This window comes from Protomyctophum bolini (genome assembly GCF_963924005.1).
Source record: "Protomyctophum bolini genome assembly, chromosome: 19".
NCBI lineage: Eukaryota > Metazoa > Chordata > Actinopteri > Myctophiformes > Myctophidae > Protomyctophum > Protomyctophum bolini.
Window position 1 is genome coordinate 38,867,196 of NC_137880.1, and position 27,961 is coordinate 38,895,156.

The 27,961-nt window shown below is 30.7% G+C and overlaps 1 protein-coding gene across 1 annotated transcript in view; it reads right to left on the minus strand.

Moving 5' to 3' along the window:
* The window catches only part of LOC308334716 (kinesin-like protein KIF26A), a gene marked incomplete at both ends in the record, with an annotated part of 195,941 nt that overhangs the window by 19,151 nt on the left and 148,829 nt on the right, over nucleotides 1-27,961 (minus strand). The window lies entirely within an intron of this gene.

The window sequence follows — 27,961 nt, forward strand, 5'->3', positions numbered from 1 at the left end:
TCGAAGGCAAATTATTTTGGCAAATTATTTTGGGAGGCAAATTATTTTGGCAAATTATTTTGGGAGTCAAATTATTTTGGCAAATTATTTTGGGAGGCAAATTATTTTGGGAGGCAAATTATTTTGGCAAATTATTTTGGGAGGCAAATTAGTGAGAAACAGCTCCTAAAACATTATTTGACACTTTTGGTTGTTGAAAAACATCTTCTAACCATTATTTGACACTTTGGTTGTTGAGAAACAGCTCCTAAAACATTATTTTACACTTTTGGTTATTGAGAAACAGCTCCTAAAAGATTATTTAACACTTTTGGTTGTTGAAAAACAGCTTCTAACCATTATTTGACACTTTGGTTGTTGAGAAACAGCTCCTAAAACATTATTTTACACTTTTGGTTGTTGAGAAACAGCTTCTAACAATTATTTGACACTTTGGTTGTTGAGAAACAGCTCCTAAAACATTATTTTACACTTTTGGTTGTTGAGAAACAGCTCCTAAAACATTATTTGACACTTTTGGTTGTTGAAAAACAGCTTCTAACAATTATTTGACACTTTGGTTGTTGAGAAACAGCTCCTAAAACATTATTTTACACTTTTGGTTATTGAGAAACAGCTCCTAAAATTTTGGCAAATTATTTTGGGAGGCAAATTATTTTGGCAAATTATTTTGGGAGGCAAATTATTTTGGGAGGCAAATTATTTTGGGAGGCAAATTATTTTGGGAGGCAAATTATTTATTATTATTTTGGGAGGCAAATTATTTTGGAAGGCAAATTATTTTGGCAAATTATTTTGGGAGGCAAATTATTTTGGGAGTCAAATTATTTTGGCAAATTATTTTGGGAGGCAAATTATTTTGGGAGGCAAATTATTTTGGGAGGCAATTTATTTTGGGAGGCAAATTATTTTGGGAGGCAAATTATTTTGGGAGGCAAATTATTTTGGGAGGCAAATTATTTATTATTATTTTGGGAGGCAAATTATTTTGGGAGTCAAATTATTTCGGCAAATTATTTTGGGAGTCAAATTATTTTGGGAGGCAAATTATTTTGGGAGTCAAATTATTTTGGGAGTCAAATTATTTATTATTATTTTGGGAGGCAAATTATTTTGGGAGGCAAATTATTTTGGCAAATTATTTTGGGAGTCAAATTATTTTGGCAAATTATTTTGGGAGTCAAATTATTTTGGCAAATTATTTTGGGAGTCAAATTATTTTGGCAAATTATTTTGGCAAATTATTTTGGCAAATTATTTTGGCAAATTATTTTGGCAAATTATTTTGGGAGGCAAATTATTTTGGCAAATTATTTTGGGAGGCAAATTATTTTGGGAAGCAAATTATTTTGGCAAATTATTTTGGGAGGCAAATTATTTTGGCAAATTATTTTGGGAGGCAAATTATTTTGGGAGGCAAATTATTTTCGGAGGCAAATTATTTTGGCAAATTATTTTGGGAGGCAAATTATTTTGGGAGGCAAATTATTTTGGGAGGCAAATTATTTATTATTATTTTGGAAGGCAAATTATTTTCGAAGGCAAATTATTTTGGCAAATTATTTTGGGAGGCAAATTATTTTGGGAGGCAAATTATTTTGGGAGGCAAATTATTTTGGCAAATTATTTTGGGAGGCAAATTAGTGAGAAACAGCTCCTAAAACATTATTTGACACTTTTGGTTGTTGAAAAACAGCTTCTAACCATTATTTGACACTTTGGTTGTTGAGAAACAGCTCCTAAAACATTATTTTACACTTTTGGTTATTGAGAAACAGCTCCTAAAAGATTATTTAACACTTTTGGTTGTTGAAAAACAGCTTCTAACCATTATTTGACACTTTGGTTGTTGAGAAACAGCTCCTAAAACATTATTTTACACTTTTGGTTGTTGAGAAACAGCTTCTAACAATTATTTGACACTTTGGTTGTTGAGAAACAGCTCCTAAAACATTATTTTACACTTTTGGTTGTTGAGAAACAGCTCCTAAAACATTATTTGACACTTTTGGTTGTTGAAAAACAGCTTCTAACAATTATTTGACACTTTGGTTGTTGAGAAACAGCTCCTAAAACATTATTTTACACTTTTGGTTATTGAGAAACAGCTCCTAAAATTTTGGCAAATTATTTTGGGAGGCAAATTATTTTGGCAAATTATTTTGGGAGGCAAATTATTTTGGGAGGCAAATTATTTTGGCAAATTATTTTGGCAAATTATTTTGGGAGGCAAATTATTTTGGGAGGCAAATTATTTATTATTATTTTGGGAGGCAAATTATTTTGGAAGGCAAATTATTTTGGGAGTCAAATTATTTTGGCAAATTATTTTGGGAGGCAAATTATTTTGGGAGGCAAATTATTTTGGGAGGCAAATTATTTTGGGAGGCAAATTATTTTGGCAATTTATTTTGGGAGGCAAATTATTTTGGGAGGCAAATTATTTTGGCAAATTATTTTGGGAGGCAAATTATTTTGGGAGGCAAATTATTTTGGGAGGCAAATTATTTATTATTATTTTGGGAGGCAAATTATTTTGGGAGGCAAATTATTTTGGGAGTCAAATTATTTTGGTAAATTATTTTGGGAGTCAAATTATTTTGGGAGGCAAATTATTTTGGCAAATTATTTTGGGAGGCAAATTATTTTGGGAGGCAAATTATTTTGGGAGTCAAATTATTTATTATTATTTTGGGAGGCAAATTATTTTGGGAGGCAAATTATTTTGGGAGTCAAATTATTTTGGCAAATTATTTTGGGAGGCAAATTATTTTGGGAGGCAAATTATTTTGGGAGGCAAATTATTTTGGGAGTAAAATTATTTTGGCAAATTATTTTGGCAAATTATTTTGGCAAATTATTTTGGGAGGCAAATTATTTTGGGAGGCAAATTATTTTGGCAAATTATTTTGGGAGGCAAATTATTTTGGGAAGCAAATTATTTTGGCAAATTATTTTGGGAGGCAAATTATTTTGGCAAATTATTTTGGGAGGCAAATTATTTTGGGAGGCAAATTATTTATTATTATTTTGGAAGGCAAATTATTTTGGCAAATTATTTTGGGAGGCAAATTATTTTGGCAAATTATTTTGGGAGTCAAATTATTTTGGCAAATAATTTTGGGAGGCAAATAATTTTGGGAGGCAAATTATTTTGAGAGGCAAATTATTTTGGGAGGCAAATTATTTTGGCAAATTGTTTTGGCAAATTATTTTGGGAGGCAAATTATTTTGGGAGGCAAATTATTTTGGGAGGCAAATTATTTTGGGAGGCAAATTATTTATTATTATTTTGGGAGGCAAATTATTTTGGGAGGCAAATTATTTTGGGAGTCAAATTATTTTGGCAAATTATTTTGGGAGTCAAATTATTTTGGGAGGCAAATTATTTTGGCAAATTATTTTGGGAGGCAAATTATTTTGGGAGGCAAATTATTTTGGGAGGCAAATTATTTTGGGAGTCAAATTATTTATTATTATTTTGGGAGGCAAATTATTTTGGCAAATTATTTTGGGAGTCAAATTATTTTGGCAAATTATTTTGGGAGGCAAATTATTTTGGGAGGCAAATTATTTTGGGAGGCAAATTATTTTGGGAGTCAAATTATTTTGGGAGTCAAATTATTTTGGCAAATTATTTTGGCAAATTATTTTGGCAAATTATTTTGGCAAATTATTTTGGGAGGCAAATTATTTTGGCAAATTATTTTGGGAGGCAAATTATTTTGGGAAGCAAATTATTTTGGCAAATTATTTTGGGAGGCAAATTATTTTGGCAAATTATTTTGGCAAATTATTTTGGCAAATTATTTTGGGAGGCAAATTATTTTGGGAGGCAAATTATTTATTATTATTTTGGAAGGCAAATTATTTTGGGAGGCAAATTATTTTGGCAAATTATTTTGGGAGTCAAATTATTTTGGCAAATAATTTTGGGAGGCAAATAATTTTGGGAGGCAAATTATTTTGAGAGGCAAATTATTTTGGGAGGCAAATTATTTTGGCAAATTGTTTTGGCAAATTATTTTGGCAAATTATTTTGGGAGGCAAATTAGTGAGAAACAGCTCCTAAAACATGATTTGACACTTTTGGTTGTTGAAAAACAGCTTCTAACCATTATTTGACACTTTGGTTGTTGAGAAAATGCTCCTAAAACATTATTTTACACTTTTGGTTATTGAGAAACAGCTCCTAAAACATTATTTGACACTTTTGGTTGTTGAAAAACAGCTTCTAACCATTATTTGACACTTTGGTTGTTGAGAAACAGCTCCTAAAACATTATTTTACACTTTTGGTTATTGAGAAACAGCTCCTAAAACATTATTTTACACTTTTGGTTGTTGAAAAACAGCTTCTAACCATTATTTGACACTTTGGTTGTTGAGAAACAGCTCCTAAAACATTATTTTACACTTTTGGTTATTGAGAAACAGCTCCTAAAACATTATTTGACACTTTTGGTTGTTGAAAAACAGCTTCTAACCATTATTTGACACTTTGGTTGTTGAGAAACAGCTCCTAAAACATTATTTTACACTTTTGGTTATTGAGAAACAGCTCCTAAAACATTATTTGACACTTTTGGTTGTTGAGAAACAGCTCCTAAAACATTATTTTACACTTTTGGTTATTGAGAAACAGCTCCTAAAACATTATTTGACACTTTTGGTTGTTGAAAAACAGCTTCTAACCATTATTTGACACTTTGGTTGTTGAGAAAATGCTCCTAAAACATTATTTTACACTTTTGGTTATTGAGAAACAGCTCCTAAAACATTATTTAACACTTTTGGTTGTTGAAAAACAGCTTCTAACCATTATTTGACACTTTGGTTGTTGAGAAACAGCTCCTAAAACATTATTTTACACTTTTGGTTATTGAGAAACGGCTCCTAAAACATTATTTGACACTTTTGGTTGTTGAAAAACAGCTTCTAACCATTATTTGACACTTTGGTTGTTGAGAAACAGCTCCTAAAACATTATTTTACACTTTTGGTTATTGAGAAACAGCTCCTAAAATTTTGGCAAATTATTTTGGGAGGCAAATTATTTTGGGAGGCAAATTATTTTGGGAGGCAAACTATTTTGGGAGGCAAATTATTTATTATTATTTTGGGAGGCAAATTATTTTGGAAGGCAAATTATTTTGGCAAATTATTTTGGGAGGCAAATTATTTTGGGAGTCAAATTATTTTGGCAAATTATTTTGGGAGGCAAATTATTTTGGGAGGCAAATTATTTTGGCAAATTATTTTGGGAGGCAAATTATTTTGGCAAATTATTTTGGGAGGCAAATTATTTTGGCAAATTATTTTGGGAGGCAAATTATTTTGGCAAATTATTTTGGCAAATTATTTTGGCAAATTATTTTGGGAGGCAAATTATTTTGGGAGGCAAATTATTTATTATTATTTTGGGAGGCAAATTATTTTGGGAGGCAAATTATTTTGGCAAATTATTTTGGGAGTCAAATTATTTTGGCAAATTATTTTGGGAGTCAAATTATTTTGGCAAATTATTTTGGGAGGCAAATTATTTTGGCAAATTATTTTGGGAGGCAAATTATTTTGGGAGTCAAATTATTTTGGGAGTCAAATTATTTATTATTATTTTGGGAGGCAAATTATTTTGGGAGGCAAATTATTTTGGCAAATTATTTTGGGAGTCAAATTATTTTGGCAAATTATTTTGGGAGTCAAATTATTTTGGCAAATTATTTTGGGAGGCAAATTATTTTGGGAGTCAAATTATTTTGGCAAATTATTTTGGCAAATTATTTTGGGAGGCAAATTATTTTGGGAGGCAAATTATTTTGGGAAGCAAATTATTTTGGCAAATTATTTTGGGAGGCAAATTATTTTGGCAAATTATTTTGGGAGGCAAATTATTTTGGGAGGCAAATTATTTTGGGAGGCAAATTATTTTGGCAAATTATTTTGGCAAATTATTTTGGCAAATTATTTTGGGAGGCAAATTATTTATTATTATTTTGGAAGGCAAATTATTTTGGCAAATTATTTTGGGAGGCAAATTATTTTGGCAAATTATTTTGGGAGTCAAATTATTTTGGCAAATAATTTTGGGAGGCAAATTATTTTGGGAGGCAAATTATTTTGGGAGGCAAATTATTTTGGCAAATTATTTTGGCAAATTATTTTGGCAAATTATTTTTGCAAATTATTTTGGGAGGCAAATTAGTGAGAAACAGCTCCTAAAACATTATTTGACACTTTTGGTTGTTGAAAAACAGCTTCTAACCATTATTTGACACTTTGGTTGTTGAGAAAATGCTCCTAAAACATTATTTTACACTTTTGGTTATTGAGAAACAGCTCCTAAAACATTATTTGACACTTTTGGTTGTTGAAAAACAGCTTCTAACCATTATTTGACACTTTGGTTGTTGAGAAACAGCTCCTAAAACATTATTTTACACTTTTGGTTATTGAGAAACAGCTCCTAAAACATTATTTGACACTTTTGGTTGTTGAAAAACAGCTTCTAACCATTATTTGACACTTTGGTTGTTGAGAAACAGCTCCTAAAACATTATTTTACACTTTTGGTTGTTGAGAAACAGCTCCTAAAACATTATTTGAAACTTTTGGTTGTTGAAAAACAGCTTCTAACCATTATTTGACACTTTGGTTGTCGAGAAACAGCTCCTAAAACATTATTTTACACTTTTGGTTATTGAGAAACAGCTCCTAAAACATTATTTGACACTTTTGGTTGTTGAAAAACAGCTTCTAACCATTATTTGACACTTTGGTTGTTGAGAAACAGCTCCTAAAACATTATTTTACACTTTTGGTTATTGAGAAACAGCTCCTAAAACATTATTTGACACTTTTGGTTGTTGAAAAACAGCTTCTAACCATTATTTGACACTTTGGTTGTTGAGAAACAGCTCCTAAAACATTATTTTACACTTTTGGTTGTTGAGAAACAGCTCCTAAAACATTATTTGACACTTTTGGTCGTTGAAAAACAGCTTCTAACCATTATTTGACACTTTGGTTGTTGAGAAACAGCTCCTAAAACATTATTTTACACTTTTGGTTATTGAGAAACAGCTCCTAAAACATTATTTGACACTTTTGGTTGTTGAAAAACAGCTTCTAACCATTATTTGACACTTTGGTTGTTGAGAAAATGCTCCTAAAACATTATTTTACACTTTTGGTTATTGAGAAACAGCTTCTAAAACATTATTTAACACTTTTGGTTGTTGAAAAACAGCTTCTAACCATTATTTGACACTTTGGTTGTTGAGAAACAGCTCCTAAAACATTATTTGACACTTTTGGTTGTTGAAAAACAGCTTCTAACCATTATTTGACACTTTGGTTGTTGAGAAACAGCTCCTAAAACATTATTTTACACTTTTGGTTATTGAGAAACAGCTCCTAAAACATTATTTGACACTTTTGGTTGTTGAAAAACAGCTTCTAACCATTATTTGACACTTTGGTTGTTGAGAAACAGCTCCTAAAACATTATTTGACACTTTTGGTTGTTGAGAAACAGCTCCTAAAACATTATTTGACACTTTTGGTCGTTGAAAAACAGCTTCTAACCATTATTTGACACTTTGGTTGTTGAGAAACAGCTCCTAAAACATTATTTTACACTTTTGGTTATTGAAAAACAGCTTCTAACCATTATTTGACACTTTGGTTGTTGAGAAACAGCTCCTAAAACATTATTTTACACTTTTGGTTAGTGAGAAACAGCTCCTAAAACATTATTTGACACTTTTGGTTGTTGAAAAACAGCTTCTAACCATTATTTGACACTTTGGTTGTTGAGAAACAGCTCCTAAAACATTATTTTACACTTTTGGTTATTGAGAAACAGCTCCTAAAACATTAATTGACACTTTTGGTTGTTGAAAAACAGCTTCTAACCATTATTTGACACTTTGGTTGTTGAGAAACAGCTCCTAAAACATTATTTGACACTTTTGGTTGTTGAGAAACAGCTCCTAAAACATTATTTGACACTTTTGGTCGTTGAAAAACAGCTTCTAACCATTATTTGACACTTTGGTTGTTGAGAAACAGCTCCTAAAACATTATTTTACACTTTTGGTTATTGAAAAACAGCTTCTAACCATTATTTGACACTTTGGTTGTTGAGAAACAGCTCCTAAAACATTATTTTACACTTTTGGTTAGTGAGAAACAGCTCCTAAAACATTATTTGACACTTTTGGTTGTTGAAAAACAGCTTCTAACCATTATTTGACACTTTGGTTGTTGAGAAACAGCTCCTAAAACATTATTTTACACTTTTGGTTATTGAGAAACAGCTCCTAAAACATTAATTGACACTTTTGGTTGTTGAAAAACAGCTTCTAACCATTATTTGACACTTTGGTTGTTGAGAAAATGCTCCTAAAACATTATTTTACACTTTTGGTTATTGAGAAACAGCTTCTAAAACATTATTTAACACTTTTGGTTGTTGAAAAACAGCTTCTAACCATTATTTGACACTTTGGTTGTTGAGAAACAGCTCCTAAAACATTATTTTACACTTTTGGTTGTTGAGAAACAGCTCCTAGAACATTATTTGACACTTTTGGTTGTTGAAAAACAGCTTCTAACAATTATTTGACACTTTGGTTGTTGAGAAACAGCTCCTAAAACATTATTTTACACTTTTGGTTATTGAGAAACAGCTCCTAAAACATTATTTTACACTTTTGGTTATTATTATTGGTGATTATTATTATTTTGGGAGGCAAATTATTTTGGGAGGCAAATTATTTTGGGAGGCAAATTATTTTGGCAAATTATTTTGGCAAATTATTTTGGGAGGCAAATTATTTTGGGCGGCAAATTATTTTGGGAGGCAAATTATTTTGGGAGGCAAATTATTTTGGGAGGCAAATTATTTTGGCAGGAAAATTATTTTGGGAGGCAAATTATTTTGGCAAATTATTTTGGGAGGCAAATTATTTTGGCAGGCAAATTATTTTGGGAGGCAAATTACTTTGGCAAATTATTTTGGGAGGCAAATTATTTTGGGAGGCAAATTATTTTGGCAAATTATTTTGGGAGGCAAATTATTTTGGCAAATTATTTTGGGAGGCAAATTATTTTGGGAGGCAAATTATTTTGGCAGGCAAATTATTTTGGCAAATTATTTTGGGAGGCAAATTATTTTGGGAGGCAAATTATTTTGGCAGGCAAATTATTTTGGGAGGCAAATTATTTTGGCAAATTATTTTGGGAGGCAAATTATTTTGGGAGGCAAATTATTTTGGCAGGCAAATTATTAAATTATTTTGGCAAATTATTTTGGCAAATTATTTTGGGAGGCAAATTATTTTGGCAAATTATTTTGGGAGGCAAATTATTTTGGGAGGCAAATTATTTTGGCAAATTATTTTGGGAGGCAAATTATTTATTATTATTTTGGAAGGCAAATTATTTTGGAAGGCAAATTATTTTGGCAAATTATTTTGGGAGGCAAATTATTTTGGGAGGCAAATTATTTTGGGAGGCAAATTAGTGAGAAACAGCTCCTAAAACATTATTTGACACTTTTGGTTGTTGAAAAACAGCTTCTAACCATTATTTGACACTTTGGTTGTTGAGAAACAGCTCCTAAAACATTATTTTACACTTTTGGTTATTGAGAAACAGCTCCTAAAACATTATTTAACACTTTTGGTTGTTGAAAAACAGCTTCTAACCATTATTTGACACTTTGGTTGTTGAGAAACAGCTCCTAAAACATTATTTTACACTTTTGGTTGTTGAGAAACAGCTTCTAACAATTATTTGACACTTTGGTTGTTGAGAAACAGCTCCTAAAACATTATTTTACACTTTTGGTTGTTGAGAAACAGCTCCTAAAACATTATTTGACACTTTTGGTTATTGAAAAACAGCTTCTAACAATTATTTGACACTTTGGTTGTTGAGAAACAGCTCCTAAAACATTATTTTACACTTTTGGTTATTGAGAAACAGCTCCTAAAATTTTGGCAAATTATTTTGGGAGGCAAATTATTTTGGCAAATTATTTTGGGAGGCAAATTATTTTGGCAAATTATTTTGGGAGGCAAATTATTTTGGGAGGCAAATTATTTTGGGAGGCAAATTATTTATTATTATTTTGGGAGGCAAATTATTTTGGAAGGCAAATTATTTTGGCAAATTATTTTGGGAGGCAAATTATTTTGGGAGTCAAATTATTTTGGGAGGCAAATTATTTTGGGAGGCAAATTATTTATTATTATTTTGGAAGGCAAATTATTTTGGAAGGCAAATTATTTTGGAAGGCAAATTATTTTGGCAAATTATTTTGGGAGGCAAATTATTTTGGCAAAATATTTTGGGAGTCAAATTATTTTGGCAAATAATTGAGAAGATTATTGAGAATTGAGAAACAGCTCCTAAAACATTATTTGACACTTTCGGTTATTATTATTGGTGATTATTATTATTTTGGGAGGTTAAATTATTTTGGGAGGCTAATTATTTTGGGAGGCAAATTATTTTGGGAGGCAAATTATTTTGGGCGGCAAATTATTTTGGGAGGCAAATTATTTTGGGAGGCAAATTATTTTGGGAGGCAAATTATTTTGGCAAATTATTTTGGGAGGCAAATTATTTTGGCAAATTATTTTGGGAGGCAAATTATTTTGGGAGGAAAATTATTTTGGGAGGCAAATTATTTTGGCAAATTATTTTGGGAGGCAAATTATTTTGGCAGGCAAATTATTTTGGGAGGCAAATTATTTTGGCAAATTATTTTGGGAGGCAAATTATTTTGGGAGGCAAATTATTTTGGCAAATTATTTTGGGAGGCAAATTATTTTGGGAGGCAAATTATTTATTATTATTTTGGAAGGCAAATTATTTTGGAAGGCAAATTATTTTGGGAGGCAAATTATTTTGGCAAATTATTTTGGGAGTCAAATTATTTTGGCAAATTATTTTGGGAGGCAAATTATTTTGGCAAATTATTTTGGGAGGCAAATTATTTTGGGAGGCAAATTATTTTGGCAAATTATTTTGGGAGGCAAATTAGTGAGAAACAGCTCCTAAAACATTATTTGACACTTTTGGTTGTTGAAAAACAGCTTCTAAACATTATTTGACACTTTGGTTGTTGAGAAACAGCTCCTAAAACATTATTTTACACTTTTGGTTATTGAGAAACAGCTCCTAAAACATTATTTGACACTTTTGGTTGTTGAAAAACAGCTTCTAACCATTATTTGACACTTTGGTTGTTGAGAAAATGCTCCTAAAACATTATTTTACACTTTTGGTTATTGAGAAACAGCTTCTAAAACATTATTTAACACTTTTGGTTGTTGAAAAACAGCTTCTAACAATTATTTGACACTTTGGTTGTTGAGAAACAGCTCCTAAAACATTATTTTACACTTTTGGTTATTGAGAAACAGCTCCTAAAATTTTGGCAAATTATTTTGGGAGGCAAATTATTTTGGCAAATTATTTTGGGAGGCAAATTATTTTGGGAGGCAAATTATTTTGGGAGGCAAATTATTTTGGCAAATTATTTTGGGAGGCAAATTATTTTGGGAAATTATTTTGGGAGGCAAATTATTTTGGGAGGCAAATTATTTTGGGAGGCAAATTATTTTGGCAAATTATTTTGGGAGGCAAATTATTTTGGCAAATTATTTTGGGAGGCAAATTATTTTGGCAAATTATTTTGGCAAATTATTTTGGCAAATTATTTTGGGAGGCAAATTATTTATTATTATTTTGGGAGGCAAATTATTTTGGGAGGCAAATTATTTTGGGAGGCAAATTATTTTGGGAGGCAAATTATTTTGGCAAATTATTTTGGGAGGCAAATTATTTTGGCAAATTATTTTGGGAGGCAAATTATTTTGGCAAATTATTTTGGGAGGCAAATTATTTTGGGAGGCAAATTATTTTGGCAAATTATTTTGGCAAATTATTTTGGGAGGCAAATTATTTTGCGAGTCAAATTATTTTGGCAAATTATTTTGGGAGGCAAATTATTTTGGCAAATTATTTTGGGAGGCAAATTATTTATTATTATTTTGGGAGGCAAATTATTTTGGGAGGCAAATTATTTTGGGAGGCAAATTATTTTGGGAGGCAAATTATTTTGGGAGGCAAATTATTTTGGGAGGCAAATTATTTTGGGAGGCAAATTATTTTGGGAGGCAAATTAGTGAGAAACAGCTCCTAAAACATTATTTGACACTTTTGGTTGTTGAAAAACAGCTTCTAACCATTATTTGACACTTTGGTTGTTGAGAAACAGCTCCTAAAACATTATTTTACACTTTTGGTTATTGAGAAACAGCTCCTAAAACATTATTTAACACTTTTGGTTGTTGAAAAACAGCTTCTAACCATTATTTGACACTTTGGTTGTTGAGAAACAGCTCCTAAAACATTATTTTACACTTTTGGTTGTTGAGAAACAGCTTCTAACAATTATTTGACACTTTGGTTGTTGAGAAACAGCTCCTAAAACATTATTTTACACTTTTGGTTGTTGAGAAACAGCTCCTAAAACATTATTTGACACTTTTGGTTATTGAAAAACAGCTTCTAACAATTATTTGACACTTTGGTTGTTGAGAAACAGCTCCTAAAACATTATTTTACACTTTTGGTTATTGAGAAACAGCTCCTAAAATTTTGGCAAATTATTTTGGGAGGCAAATTATTTTGGCAAATTATTTTGGGAGGCAAATTATTTTGGCAAATTATTTTGGGAGGCAAATTATTTTGGGAGGCAAATTATTTTGGGAGGCAAATTATTTATTATTATTTTGGGAGGCAAATTATTTTGGAAGGCAAATTATTTTGGCAAATTATTTTGGGAGGCAAATTATTTTGGGAGTCAAATTATTTTGGGAGGCAAATTATTTTGGGAGGCAAATTATTTATTATTATTTTGGAAGGCAAATTATTTTGGAAGGCAAATTATTTTGGCAAATTATTTTGGGAGGCAAATTATTTTGGCAAAATATTTTGGGAGTCAAATTATTTTGGCAAATAATTGAGAAGATTATTGAGAATTGAGAAACAGCTCCTAAAACATTATTTGACACTTTCGGTTATTATTATTGGTGATTATTATTATTTTGGGAGGTTAAATTATTTTGGGAGGCTAATTATTTTGGGAGGCAAATTATTTTGGGAGGCAAATTATTTTGGGCGGCAAATTATTTTGGGAGGCAAATTATTTTGGGAGGCAAATTATTTTGGGAGGCAAATTATTTTGGCAAATTATTTTGGGAGGCAAATTATTTTGGCAAATTATTTTGGGAGGCAAATTATTTTGGGAGGAAAATTATTTTGGGAGGCAAATTATTTTGGCAAATTATTTTGGGAGGCAAATTATTTTGGCAGGCAAATTATTTTGGGAGGCAAATTATTTTGGCAAATTATTTTGGGAGGCAAATTATTTTGGGAGGCAAATTATTTTGGCAAATTATTTTGGGAGGCAAATTATTTTGGCAAATTATTTTGGGAGGCAAATTATTTTGGGAGGCAAATTATTTATTATTATTTTGGAAGGCAAATTATTTTGGAAGGCAAATTATTTTGGCAAATTATTTTGGGAGGCAAATTATTTTGGGAGGCAAATTATTTTGGCAGGCAAATTATTTTGGCAAATTATTTTGGGAGGCAAATTATTTTGGGAGGCAAATTATTTTGGCAAATTATTTTGGGAGGCAAATTAGTGAGAAACAGCTCCTAAAACATTATTTGACACTTTTGGTTGTTGAAAAACAGCTTCTAACCATTATTTGACACTTCCATTATTTGACACTTTGGTTGTTGAAAAACAGCTTCTAACCATTATTTGACACTTTGGTTGTTGAGAAACAGCTCCTAAAACATTATTTTACACTTTTGGTTATTGAGAAACAGCTCCTAAAACATTAATTGACACTTTTGGTTGTTGAAAAACAGCTTCTAACCATTATTTGACACTTTGGTTGTTGAGAAACAGCTCCTAAAACATTATTTGACACTTTTGGTTGTTGAGAAACAGCTCCTAAAACATTATTTGACACTTTTGGTCGTTGAAAAACAGCTTCTAACCATTATTTGACACTTTGGTTGTTGAGAAACAGCTCCTAAAACATTATTTTACACTTTTGGTTATTGAAAAACAGCTTCTAACCATTATTTGACACTTTGGTTGTTGAGAAACAGCTCCTAAAACATTATTTTACACTTTTGGTTAGTGAGAAACAGCTCCTAAAACATTATTTGACACTTTTGGTTGTTGAAAAACAGCTTCTAACCATTATTTGACACTTTGGTTGTTGAGAAACAGCTCCTAAAACATTATTTTACACTTTTGGTTATTGAGAAACAGCTCCTAAAACATTAATTGACACTTTTGGTTGTTGAAAAACAGCTTCTAACCATTATTTGACACTTTGGTTGTTGAGAAAATGCTCCTAAAACATTATTTTACACTTTTGGTTATTGAGAAACAGCTTCTAAAACATTATTTAACACTTTTGGTTGTTGAAAAACAGCTTCTAACCATTATTTGACACTTTGGTTGTTGAGAAACAGCTCCTAAAACATTATTTTACACTTTTGGTTGTTGAGAAACAGCTCCTAGAACATTATTTGACACTTTTGGTTGTTGAAAAACAGCTTCTAACAATTATTTGACACTTTGGTTGTTGAGAAACAGCTCCTAAAACATTATTTTACACTTTTGGTTATTGAGAAACAGCTCCTAAAACATTATTTTACACTTTTGGTTATTATTATTGGTGATTATTATTATTTTGGGAGGCAAATTATTTTGGGAGGCAAATTATTTTGGGAGGCAAATTATTTTGGCAAATTATTTTGGGAGGCAAATTATTTTGGGCGGCAAATTATTTTGGGAGGCAAATTATTTTGGGAGGCAAATTATTTTGGGAGGCAAATTATTTTGGGAGGCAAATTATTTTGGCAGGAACATTATTTTGGGAGGCAAATTATTTTGGCAAATTATTTTGGGAGGCAAATTATTTTGGCAGGCAAATTATTTTGGGAGGCAAATTACTTTGGCAAATTATTTTGGGAGGCAAATTATTTTGGGAGGCAAATTATTTTGGCAAATTATTTTGGGAGGCAAATTATTTTGGCAAATTATTTTGGGAGGCAAATTATTTTGGGAGGCAAATTATTTTGGCAGGCAAATTATTTTGGCAAATTATTTTGGGAGGCAAATTATTTTGGGAGGCAAATTATTTTGGCAGGCAAATTATTTTGGGAGGCAAATTATTTTGGCAAATTATTTTGGGAGGCAAATTATTTTGGGAGGCAAATTATTTTGGCAGGCAAATTATTAAATTATTTTGGCAAATTATTTTGGCAAATTATTTTGGGAGGCAAATTATTTTGGCAAATTATTTTGGGAGGCAAATTATTTTGGGAGGCAAATTATTTTGGCAAATTATTTTGGGAGGCAAATTATTTATTATTATTTTGGAAGGCAAATTATTTTGGAAGGCAAATTATTTTGGCAAATTATTTTGGGAGGCAAATTATTTTGGGAGGCAAATTATTTTGGGAGGCAAATTATTTTGGGAGGCAAATTAGTGAGAAACAGCTCCTAAAACATTATTTGACACTTTTGGTTGTTGAAAAACAGCTTCTAACCATTATTTGACACTTTGGTTGTTGAGAAACAGCTCCTAAAACATTATTTAACACTTTTGGTTGTTGAAAAACAGCTTCTAACCATTATTTGACACTTTGGTTGTTGAGAAACAGCTCCTAAAACATTATTTTACACTTTTGGTTGTTGAGAAACAGCTTCTAACAATTATTTGACACTTTGGTTGTTGAGAAACAGCTCCTAAAACATTATTTTACACTTTTGGTTGTTGAGAAACAGCTCCTAAAACATTATTTGACACTTTTGGTTATTGAAAAACAGCTTCTAACAATTATTTGACACTTTGGTTGTTGAGAAACAGCTCCTAAAACATTATTTTACACTTTTGGTTATTGAGAAACAGCTCCTAAAATTTTGGCAAATTATTTTGGGAGGCAAATTATTTTGGCAAATTATTTTGGGAGGCAAATTATTTTGGCAAATTATTTTGGGAGGCAAATTATTTTGGGAGGCAAATTATTTATTATTATTTTGGGAGGCAAATTATTTTGGAAGGCAAATTATTTTGGCAAATTATTTTGGGAGGCAAATTATTTTGGGAGTCAAATTATTTTGGGAGGCAAATTATTTTGGGAGGCAAATTATTTATTATTATTTTGGAAGGCAAATTATTTTGGAAGGCAAATTATTTTGGAAGGCAAATTATTTTGGCAAATTATTTTGGGAGGCAAATTATTTTGGCAAAATATTTTGGGAGTCAAATTATTTTGGCAAATAATTGAGAAGATTATTGAGAATTGAGAAACAGCTCCTAAAACATTATTTGACACTTTCGGTTATTATTATTGGTGATTATTATTATTTTGGGAGGTTAAATTATTTTGGGAGGCTAATTATTTTGGGAGGCAAATTATTTTGGGAGGCAAATTATTTTGGGCGGCAAATTATTTTGGGAGGCAAATTATTTTGGGAGGCAAATTATTTTGGGAGGCAAATTATTTTGGCAAATTATTTTGGGAGGCAAATTATTTTGGCAAATTATTTTGGGAGGCAAATTATTTTGGGAGGAAAATTATTTTGGGAGGCAAATTATTTTGGCAAATTATTTTGGGAGGCAAATTATTTTGGCAGGCAAATTATTTTGGGAGGCAAATTATTTTGGCAAATTATTTTGGGAGGCAAATTATTTTGGGAGGCAAATTATTTTGGCAAATTATTTTGGGAGGCAAATTATTTTGGGAGGCAAATTATTTATTATTATTTTGGAAGGCAAATTATTTTGGAAGGCAAATTATTTTGGGAGGCAAATTATTTTGGCAAATTATTTTGGGAGTCAAATTATTTTGGCAAATTATTTTGGGAGGCAAATTATTTTGGCAAATTATTTTGGGAGGCAAATTATTTTGGGAGGCAAATTATTTTGGCAAATTATTTTGGGAGGCAAATTAGTGAGAAACAGCTCCTAAAACATTATTTGACACTTTTGGTTGTTGAAAAACAGCTTCTAAACATTATTTGACACTTTGGTTGTTGAGAAACAGCTCCTAAAACATTATTTTACACTTTTGGTTATTGAGAAACAGCTCCTAAAACATTATTTGACACTTTTGGTTGTTGAAAAACAGCTTCTAACCATTATTTGACACTTTGGTTGTTGAGAAAATGCTCCTAAAACATTATTTTACACTTTTGGTTATTGAGAAACAGCTTCTAAAACATTATTTAACACTTTTGGTTGTTGAAAAACAGCTTCTAACAATTATTTGACACTTTGGTTGTTGAGAAACAGCTCCTAAAACATTATTTTACACTTTTGGTTATTGAGAAACAGCTCCTAAAATTTTGGCAAATTATTTTGGGAGGCAAATTATTTTGGCAAATTATTTTGGGAGGCAAATTATTTTGGGAGGCAAATTATTTTGGGAGGCAAATTATTTTGGCAAATTATTTTGGGAGGCAAATTATTTTGGGAAATTATTTTGGGAGGCAAATTATTTTGGGAGGCAAATTATTTTGGGAGGCAAATTATTTTGGCAAATTATTTTGGGAGGCAAATTATTTTGGCAAATTATTTTGGGAGGCAAATTATTTTGGCAAATTATTTTGGCAAATTATTTTGGCAAATTATTTTGGGAGGCAAATTATTTATTATTATTTTGGGAGGCAAATTATTTTGGGAGGCAAATTATTTTGGGAGGCAAATTATTTTGGGAGGCAAATTATTTTGGCAAATTATTTTGGGAGGCAAATTATTTTGGCAAATTATTTTGGGAGGCAAATTATTTTGGCAAATTATTTTGGGAGGCAAATTATTTTGGGAGGCAAATTATTTTGGCAAATTATTTTGGCAAATTATTTTGGGAGGCAAATTATTTTGCGAGTCAAATTATTTTGGCAAATTATTTTGGGAGGCAAATTATTTTGGCAAATTATTTTGGGAGGCAAATTATTTATTATTATTTTGGGAGGCAAATTATTTTGGGAGGCAAATTATTTTGGGAGGCAAATTATTTTGGGAGGCAAATTATTTTGGGAGGCAAATTATTTTGGGAGGCAAATTAGTGAGAAACAGCTCCTAAAACATTATTTGACACTTTTGGTTGTTGAAAAACAGCTTCTAACCATTATTTGACACTTTGGTTGTTGAGAAACAGCTCCTAAAACATTATTTTACACTTTTGGTTATTGAGAAACAGCTCCTAAAACATTATTTAACACTTTTGGTTGTTGAAAAACAGCTTCTAACCATTATTTGACACTTTGGTTGTTGAGAAACAGCTCCTAAAACATTATTTTACACTTTTGGTTGTTGAGAAACAGCTTCTAACAATTATTTGACACTTTGGTTGTTGAGAAACAGCTCCTAAAACATTATTTTACACTTTTGGTTGTTGAGAAACAGCTCCTAAAACATTATTTGACACTTTTGGTTATTGAAAAACAGCTTCTAACAATTATTTGACACTTTGGTTGTTGAGAAACAGCTCCTAAAACATTATTTTACACTTTTGGTTATTGAGAAACAGCTCCTAAAATTTTGGCAAATTATTTTGGGAGGCAAATTATTTTGGCAAATTATTTTGGGAGGCAAATTATTTTGGCAAATTATTTTGGGAGGCAAATTATTTTGGGAGGCAAATTATTTTGGGAGGCAAATTATTTATTATTATTTTGGGAGGCAAATTATTTTGGAAGGCAAATTATTTTGGCAAATTATTTTGGGAGGCAAATTATTTTGGGAGTCAAATTATTTTGGGAGGCAAATTATTTTGGGAGGCAAATTATTTATTATTATTTTGGAAGGCAAATTATTTTGGAAGGCAAATTATTTTGGCAAATTATTTTGGGAGGCAAATTATTTTGGCAAAATATTTTGGGAGTCAAATTATTTTGGCAAATAATTGAGAAGATTATTGAGAATTGAGAAACAGCTCCTAAAACATTATTTGACACTTTCGGTTATTATTATTGGTGATTATTATTATTTTGGGAGGTTAAATTATTTTGGGAGGCTAATTATTTTGGGAGGCAAATTATTTTGGGAGGCAAATTATTTTGGGCGGCAAATTATTTTGGGAGGCAAATTATTTTGGGAGGCAAATTATTTTGGGAGGCAAATTATTTTGGCAAATTATTTTGGGAGGCAAATTATTTTGGGAGGCAAATTATTTTGGGAGGAAAATTATTTTGGGAGGCAAATTATTTTGGCAAATTATTTTGGGAGGCAAATTATTTTGGCAGGCAAATTATTTTGGGAGGCAAATTATTTTGGCAAATTATTTTGGGAGGCAAATTATTTTGGGAGGCAAATTATTTTGGCAAATTATTTTGGGAGGCAAATTATTTTGGGAGGCAAATTATTTATTATTATTTTGGAAGGCAAATTATTTTGGAAGGCAAATTATTTTGGGAGGCAAATTATTTTGGCAAATTATTTTGGGAGTCAAATTATTTTGGCAAATTATTTTGGGAGGCAAATTATTTTGGCAAATTATTTTGGGAGGCAAATTATTTTGGGAGGCAAATTATTTTGGCAAATTATTTTGGGAGGCAAATTAGTGAGAAACAGCTCCTAAAACATTATTTGACACTTTTGGTTGTTGAAAAACAGCTTCTAAACATTATTTGACACTTTGGTTGTTGAGAAACAGCTCCTAAAACATTATTTTACACTTTTGGTTATTGAGAAACAGCTCCTAAAACATTATTTGACACTTTTGGTTGTTGAAAAACAGCTTCTAACCATTATTTGACACTTTGGTTGTTGAGAAAATGCTCCTAAAACATTATTTTACACTTTTGGTTATTGAGAAACAGCTTCTAAAACATTATTTAACACTTTTGGTTGTTGAAAAACAGCTTCTAACAATTATTTGACACTTTGGTTGTTGAGAAACAGCTCCTAAAACATTATTTTACACTTTTGGTTATTGAGAAACAGCTCCTAAAATTTTGGCAAATTATTTTGGGAGGCAAATTATTTTGGCAAATTATTTTGGGAGGCAAATTATTTTGGGAGGCAAATTATTTTGGGAGGCAAATTATTTTGGCAAATTATTTTGGGAGGCAAATTATTTTGGGAAATTATTTTGGGAGGCAAATTATTTTGGGAGGCAAATTATTTTGGGAGGCAAATTATTTTGGCAAATTATTTTGGGAGGCAAATTATTTTGGCAAATTATTTTGGGAGGCAAATTATTTTGGCAAATTATTTTGGCAAATTATTTTGGCAAATTATTTTGGGAGGCAAATTATTTATTATTATTTTGGGAGGCAAATTATTTTGGGAGGCAAATTATTTTGGGAGGCAAATTATTTTGGGAGGCAAATTATTTTGGCAAATTATTTTGGGAGGCAAATTATTTTGGGAGGCAAATTATTTTGGCAAATTATTTTGGCAAATTATTTTGGGAGGCAAATTATTTTGCGAGTCAAATTATTTTGGCAAATTATTTTGGGAGGCAAATTATTTTGGCAAATTATTTTGGGAGGCAAATTATTTATTATTATTTTGGGAGGCAAATTATTTTGGGAGGCAAATTATTTTGGGAGGCAAATTATTTTGGGAGGCAAATTATTTTGGGAGGCAAATTATTTTGGGAGGCAAATTAGTGAGAAACAGCTCCTAAAACATTATTTGACACTTTTGGTTGTTGAAAAACAGCTTCTAACCATTATTTGACACTTTGGTTGTTGAGAAACAGCTCCTAAAACATTATTTTACACTTTTGGTTATTGAGAAACAGCTCCTAAAACATTATTTAACACTTTTGGTTGTTGAAAAACAGCTTCTAACCATTATTTGACACTTTGGTTGTTGAGAAACAGCTCCTAAAACATTATTTTACACTTTTGGTTGTTGAGAAACAGCTTCTAACAATTATTTGACACTTTGGTTGTTGAGAAACAGCTCCTAAAACATTATTTTACACTTTTGGTTGTTGAGAAACAGCTCCTAAAACATTATTTGACACTTTTGGTTATTGAAAAACAGCTTCTAACAATTATTTGACACTTTGGTTGTTGAGAAACAGCTCCTAAAACATTATTTTACACTTTTGGTTATTGAGAAACAGCTCCTAAAATTTTGGCAAATTATTTTGGGAGGCAAATTATTTTGGCAAATTATTTTGGGAGGCAAATTATTTTGGCAAATTATTTTGGGAGGCAAATTATTTTGGGAGGCAAATTATTTTGGGAGGCAAATTATTTATTATTATTTTGGGAGGCAAATTATTTTGGAAGGCAAATTATTTTGGCAAATTATTTTGGGAGGCAAATTATTTTGGGAGTCAAATTATTTTGGGAGGCAAATTATTTTGGGAGGCAAATTATTTATTATTATTTTGGAAGGCAAATTATTTTGGAAGGCAAATTATTTTGGCAAATTATTTTGGGAGGCAAATTATTTTGGCAAAATATTTTGGGAGTCAAATTATTTTGGCAAATAATTGAGAAGATTATTGAGAATTGAGAAACAGCTCCTAAAACATTATTTGACACTTTCGGTTATTATTATTGGTGATTATTATTATTTTGGGAGGTTAAATTATTTTGGGAGGCTAATTATTTTGGGAGGCAAATTATTTTGGGAGGCAAATTATTTTGGGCGGCAAATTATTTTGGGAGGCAAATTATTTTGGGAGGCAAATTATTTTGGGAGGCAAATTATTTTGGCAAATTATTTTGGGAGGCAAATTATTTTGGGAGGCAAATTATTTTGGGAGGAAAATTATTTTGGGAGGCAAATTATTTTGGCAAATTATTTTGGGAGGCAAATTATTTTGGCAGGCAAATTATTTTGGGAGGCAAATTATTTTGGGAGGCAAATTATTTTGGGAGGCAAATTATTTTGGCAAATTATTTTGGGAGGCAAATTATTTTGGGAGGCAAATTATTTATTATTATTTTGGAAGGCAAATTATTTTGGAAGGCAAATTATTTTGGGAGGCAAATTATTTTGGCAAATTATTTTGGGAGTCAAATTATTTTGGCAAATTATTTTGGGAGGCAAATTATTTTGGCAAATTATTTTGGGAGGCAAATTATTTTGGGAGGCAAATTATTTTGGCAAATTATTTTGGGAGGCAAATTAGTGAGAAACAGCTCCTAAAACATTATTTGACACTTTTGGTTGTTGAAAAACAGCTTCTAAACATTATTTGACACTTTGGTTGTTGAGAAACAGCTCCTAAAACATTATTTTACACTTTTGGTTATTGAGAAACAGCTCCTAAAACATTATTTGACACTTTTGGTTGTTGAAAAACAGCTTCTAACCATTATTTGACACTTTGGTTGTTGAGAAAATGCTCCTAAAACATTATTTTACACTTTTGGTTATTGAGAAACAGCTTCTAAAACATTATTTAACACTTTTGGTTGTTGAAAAACAGCTTCTAACAATTATTTGACACTTTGGTTGTTGAGAAACAGCTCCTAAAACATTATTTTACACTTTTGGTTATTGAGAAACAGCTCCTAAAATTTTGGCAAATTATTTTGGGAGGCAAATTATTTTGGCAAATTATTTTGGGAGGCAAATTATTTTGGGAGGCAAATTATTTTGGGAGGCAAATTATTTTGGCAAATTATTTTGGGAGGCAAATTATTTTGGGAAATTATTTTGGGAGGCAAATTATTTTGGGAGGCAAATTATTTTGGCAAATTATTTTGGGAGGCAAATTAGTGAGAAACAGCTCCTAAAACATTATTTGACACTTTTGGTTGTTGAAAAACAGCTTCTAAACATTATTTGACACTTTGGTTGTTGAGAAACAGCTCCTAAAACATTATTTTACACTTTTGGTTATTGAGAAACAGCTCCTAAAACATTATTTGACACTTTTGGTTGTTGAAAAACAGCTTCTAACCATTATTTGACACTTTGGTTGTTGAGAAAATGCTCCTAAAACATTATTTTACACTTTTGGTTATTGAGAAACAGCTTCTAAAACATTATTTAACACTTTTGGTTGTTGAAAAACAGCTTCTAACAATTATTTGACACTTTGGTTGTTGAGAAACAGCTCCTAAAACATTATTTTACACTTTTGGTTATTGAGAAACAGCTCCTAAAATTTTGGCAAATTATTTTGGGAGGCAAATTATTTTGGCAAATTATTTTGGGAGGCAAATTATTTTGGGAGGCAAATTATTTTGGGAGGCAAATTATTTTGGCAAATTATTTTGGGAGGCAAATTATTTTGGGAAATTATTTTGGGAGGCAAATTATTTTGGGAGGCAAATTATTTTGGGAGGCAAATTATTTTGGCAAATTATTTTGGGAGGCAAATTATTTTGGCAAATTATTTTGGGAGGCAAATTATTTTGGCAAATTATTTTGGCAAATTATTTTGGCAAATTATTTTGGGAGGCAAATTATTTATTATTATTTTGGGAGGCAAATTATTTTGGGAGGCAAATTATTTTGGGAGGCAAATTATTTTGGGAGGCAAATTATTTTGGCAAATTATTTTGGGAGGCAAATTATTTTGGCAAATTATTTTGGGAGGCAAATTATTTTGGCAAATTATTTTGGGAGGCAAATTATTTTGGGAGGCAAATTATTTTGGCAAATTATTTTGGCAAATTATTTTGGGAGGCAAATTATTTTGCGAGTCAAATTATTTTGGCAAATTATTTTGGGAGGCAAATTATTTTGGCAAATTATTTTGGGAGGCAAATTATTTATTATTATTTTGGGAGGCAAATTATTTTGGGAGGCAAATTATTTTGGGAGGCAAATTATTTTGGGAGGCAAATTATTTTGGGAGGCAAATTATTTTGGGAGGCAAATTATTTTGGGAGGCAAATTAGTGAGAAACAGCTCCTAAAACATTATTTGACACTTTTGGTTGTTGAAAAACAGCTTCTAACCATTATTTGACACTTTGGTTGTTGAGAAACAGCTCCTAAAACATTATTTTACACTTTTGGTTATTGAGAAACAGCTCCTAAAACATTATTTAACACTTTTGGTTGTTGAAAAACAGCTTCTAACCATTATTTGACACTTTGGTTGTTGAGAAACAGCTCCTAAAACATTATTTTACACTTTTGGTTGTTGAGAAACAGCTTCTAACAATTATTTGACACTTTGGTTGTTGAGAAACAGCTCCTAAAACATTATTTTACACTTTTGGTTGTTGAGAAACAGCTCCTAAAACATTATTTGACACTTTTGGTTATTGAAAAACAGCTTCTAACAATTATTTGACACTTTGGTTGTTGAGAAACAGCTCCTAAAACATTATTTTACACTTTTGGTTATTGAGAAACAGCTCCTAAAATTTTGGCAAATTATTTTGGGAGGCAAATTATTTTGGCAAATTATTTTGGGAGGCAAATTATTTTGGCAAATTATTTTGGGAGGCAAATTATTTTGGGAGGCAAATTATTTTGGGAGGCAAATTATTTATTATTATTTTGGGAGGCAAATTATTTTGGAAGGCAAATTATTTTGGCAAATTATTTTGGGAGGCAAATTATTTTGGGAGTCAAATTATTTTGGGAGGCAAATTATTTTGGGAGGCAAATTATTTATTATTATTTTGGAAGGCAAATTATTTTGGAAGGCAAATTATTTTGGCAAATTATTTTGGGAGGCAAATTATTTTGGCAAAATATTTTGGGAGTCAAATTATTTTGGCAAATAATTGAGAAGATTATTGAGAATTGAGAAACAGCTCCTAAAACATTATTTGACACTTTCGGTTATTATTATTGGTGATTATTATTATTTTGGGAGGTTAAATTATTTTGGGAGGCTAATTATTTTGGGAGGCAAATTATTTTGGGAGGCAAATTATTTTGGGCGGCAAATTATTTTGGGAGGCAAATTATTTTGGGAGGCAAATTATTTTGGGAGGCAAATTATTTTGGCAAATTATTTTGGGAGGCAAATTATTTTGGGAGGCAAATTATTTTGGGAGGAAAATTATTTTGGGAGGCAAATTATTTTGGCAAATTATTTTGGGAGGCAAATTATTTTGGCAGGCAAATTATTTTGGGAGGCAAATTATTTTGGCAAATTATTTTGGGAGGCAAATTATTTTGGGAGGCAAATTATTTTGGCAAATTATTTTGGGAGGCAAATTATTTTGGGAGGCAAATTATTTATTATTATTTTGGAAGGCAAATTATTTTGGAAGGCAAATTATTTTGGGAGGCAAATTATTTTGGCAAATTATTTTGGGAGTCAAATTATTTTGGCAAATTATTTTGGGAGGCAAATTATTTTGGCAAATTATTTTGGGAGGCAAATTATTTTGGGAGGCAAATTATTTTGGCAAATTATTTTGGGAGGCAAATTAGTGAGAAACAGCTCCTAAAACATTATTTGACACTTTTGGTTGTTGAAAAACAGCTTCTAAACATTATTTGACACTTTGGTTGTTGAGAAACAGCTCCTAAAACATTATTTTACACTTTTGGTTATTGAGAAACAGCTCCTAAAACATTATTTGACACTTTTGGTTGTTGAAAAACAGCTTCTAACCATTATTTGACACTTTGGTTGTTGAGAAAATGCTCCTAAAACATTATTTTACACTTTTGGTTATTGAGAAACAGCTTCTAAAACATTATTTAACACTTTTGGTTGTTGAAAAACAGCTTCTAACAATTATTTGACACTTTGGTTGTTGAGAAACAGCTCCTAAAACATTATTTTACACTTTTGGTTATTGAGAAACAGCTCCTAAAATTTTGGCAAATTATTTTGGGAGGCAAATTATTTTGGCAAATTATTTTGGGAGGCAAATTATTTTGGGAGGCAAATTATTTTGGGAGGCAAATTATTTTGGCAAATTATTTTGGGAGGCAAATTATTTTGGGAAATTATTTTGGGAGGCAAATTATTTTGGGAGGCAAATTATTTTGGGAGGCAAATTATTTTGGCAAATTATTTTGGGAGGCAAATTATTTTGGCAAATTATTTTGGGAGGCAAATTATTTTGGCAAATTATTTTGGCAAATTATTTTGGCAAATTATTTTGGGAGGCAAATTATTTATTATTATTTTGGGAGGCAAATTATTTTGGGAGGCAAATTATTTTGGGAGGCAAATTATTTTGGGAGGCAAATTATTTTGGCAAATTATTTTGGGAGGCAAATTATTTTGGGAGGCAAATTATTTTGGCAAATTATTTTGGCAAATTATTTTGGGAGGCAAATTATTTTGCGAGTCAAATTATTTTGGCAAATTATTTTGGGAGGCAAATTATTTTGGCAAATTATTTTGGGAGGCAAATTATTTATTATTATTTTGGGAGGCAAATTATTTTGGGAGGCAAATTATTTTGGGAGGCAAATTATTTTGGGAGGCAAATTATTTTGGGAGGCAAATTATTTTGGGAGGCAAATTAGTGAGAAACAGCTCCTAAAACATTATTTGACACTTTTGGTTGTTGAAAAACAGCTTCTAACCATTATTTGACACTTTGGTTGTTGAGAAACAGCTCCTAAAACATTATTTTACACTTTTGGTTATTGAGAAACAGCTCCTAAAACATTATTTAACACTTTTGGTTGTTGAAAAACAGCTTCTAACCATTATTTGACACTTTGGTTGTTGAGAAACAGCTCCTAAAACATTATTTTACACTTTTGGTTGTTGAGAAACAGCTTCTAACAATTATTTGACACTTTGGTTGTTGAGAAACAGCTCCTAAAACATTATTTTACACTTTTGGTTGTTGAGAAACAGCTCCTAAAACATTATTTGACACTTTTGGTTATTGAAAAACAGCTTCTAACAATTATTTGACACTTTGGTTGTTGAGAAACAGCTCCTAAAACATTATTTTACACTTTTGGTTATTGAGAAACAGCTCCTAAAATTTTGGCAAATTATTTTGGGAGGCAAATTATTTTGGCAAATTATTTTGGGAGGCAAATTATTTTGGCAAATTATTTTGGGAGGCAAATTATTTTGGGAGGCAAATTATTTTGGGAGGCAAATTATTTATTATTATTTTGGGAGGCAAATTATTTTGGAAGGCAAATTATTTTGGCAAATTATTTTGGGAGGCAAATTATTTTGGGAGTCAAATTATTTTGGGAGGCAAATTATTTTGGGAGGCAAATTATTTATTATTATTTTGGAAGGCAAATTATTTTGGAAGGCAAATTATTTTGGCAAATTATTTTGGGAGGCAAATTATTTTGGCAAAATATTTTGGGAGTCAAATTATTTTGGCAAATAATTGAGAAGATTATTGAGAATTGAGAAACAGCTCCTAAAACATTATTTGACACTTTCGGTTATTATTATTGGTGATTATTATTATTTTGGGAGGTTAAATTATTTTGGGAGGCTAATTATTTTGGGAGGCAAATTATTTTGGGAGGCAAATTATTTTGGGCGGCAAATTATTTTGGGAGGCAAATTATTTTGGGAGGCAAATTATTTTGGGAGGCAAATTATTTTGGCAAATTATTTTGGGAGGCAAATTATTTTGGGAGGCAAATTATTTTGGGAGGAAAATTATTTTGGGAGGCAAATTATTTTGGCAAATTATTTTGGGAGGCAAATTATTTTGGCAGGCAAATTATTTTGGGAGGCAAATTATTTTGGGAGGCAAATTATTTTGGGAGGCAAATTATTTTGGCAAATTATTTTGGGAGGCAAATTATTTTGGGAGGCAAATTATTTATTATTATTTTGGAAGGCAAATTATTTTGGAAGGCAAATTATTTTGGGAGGCAAATTATTTTGGCAAATTATTTTGGGAGTCAAATTATTTTGGCAAATTATTTTGGGAGGCAAATTATTTTGGCAAATTATTTTGGGAGGCAAATTATTTTGGGAGGCAAATTATTTTGGCAAATTATTTT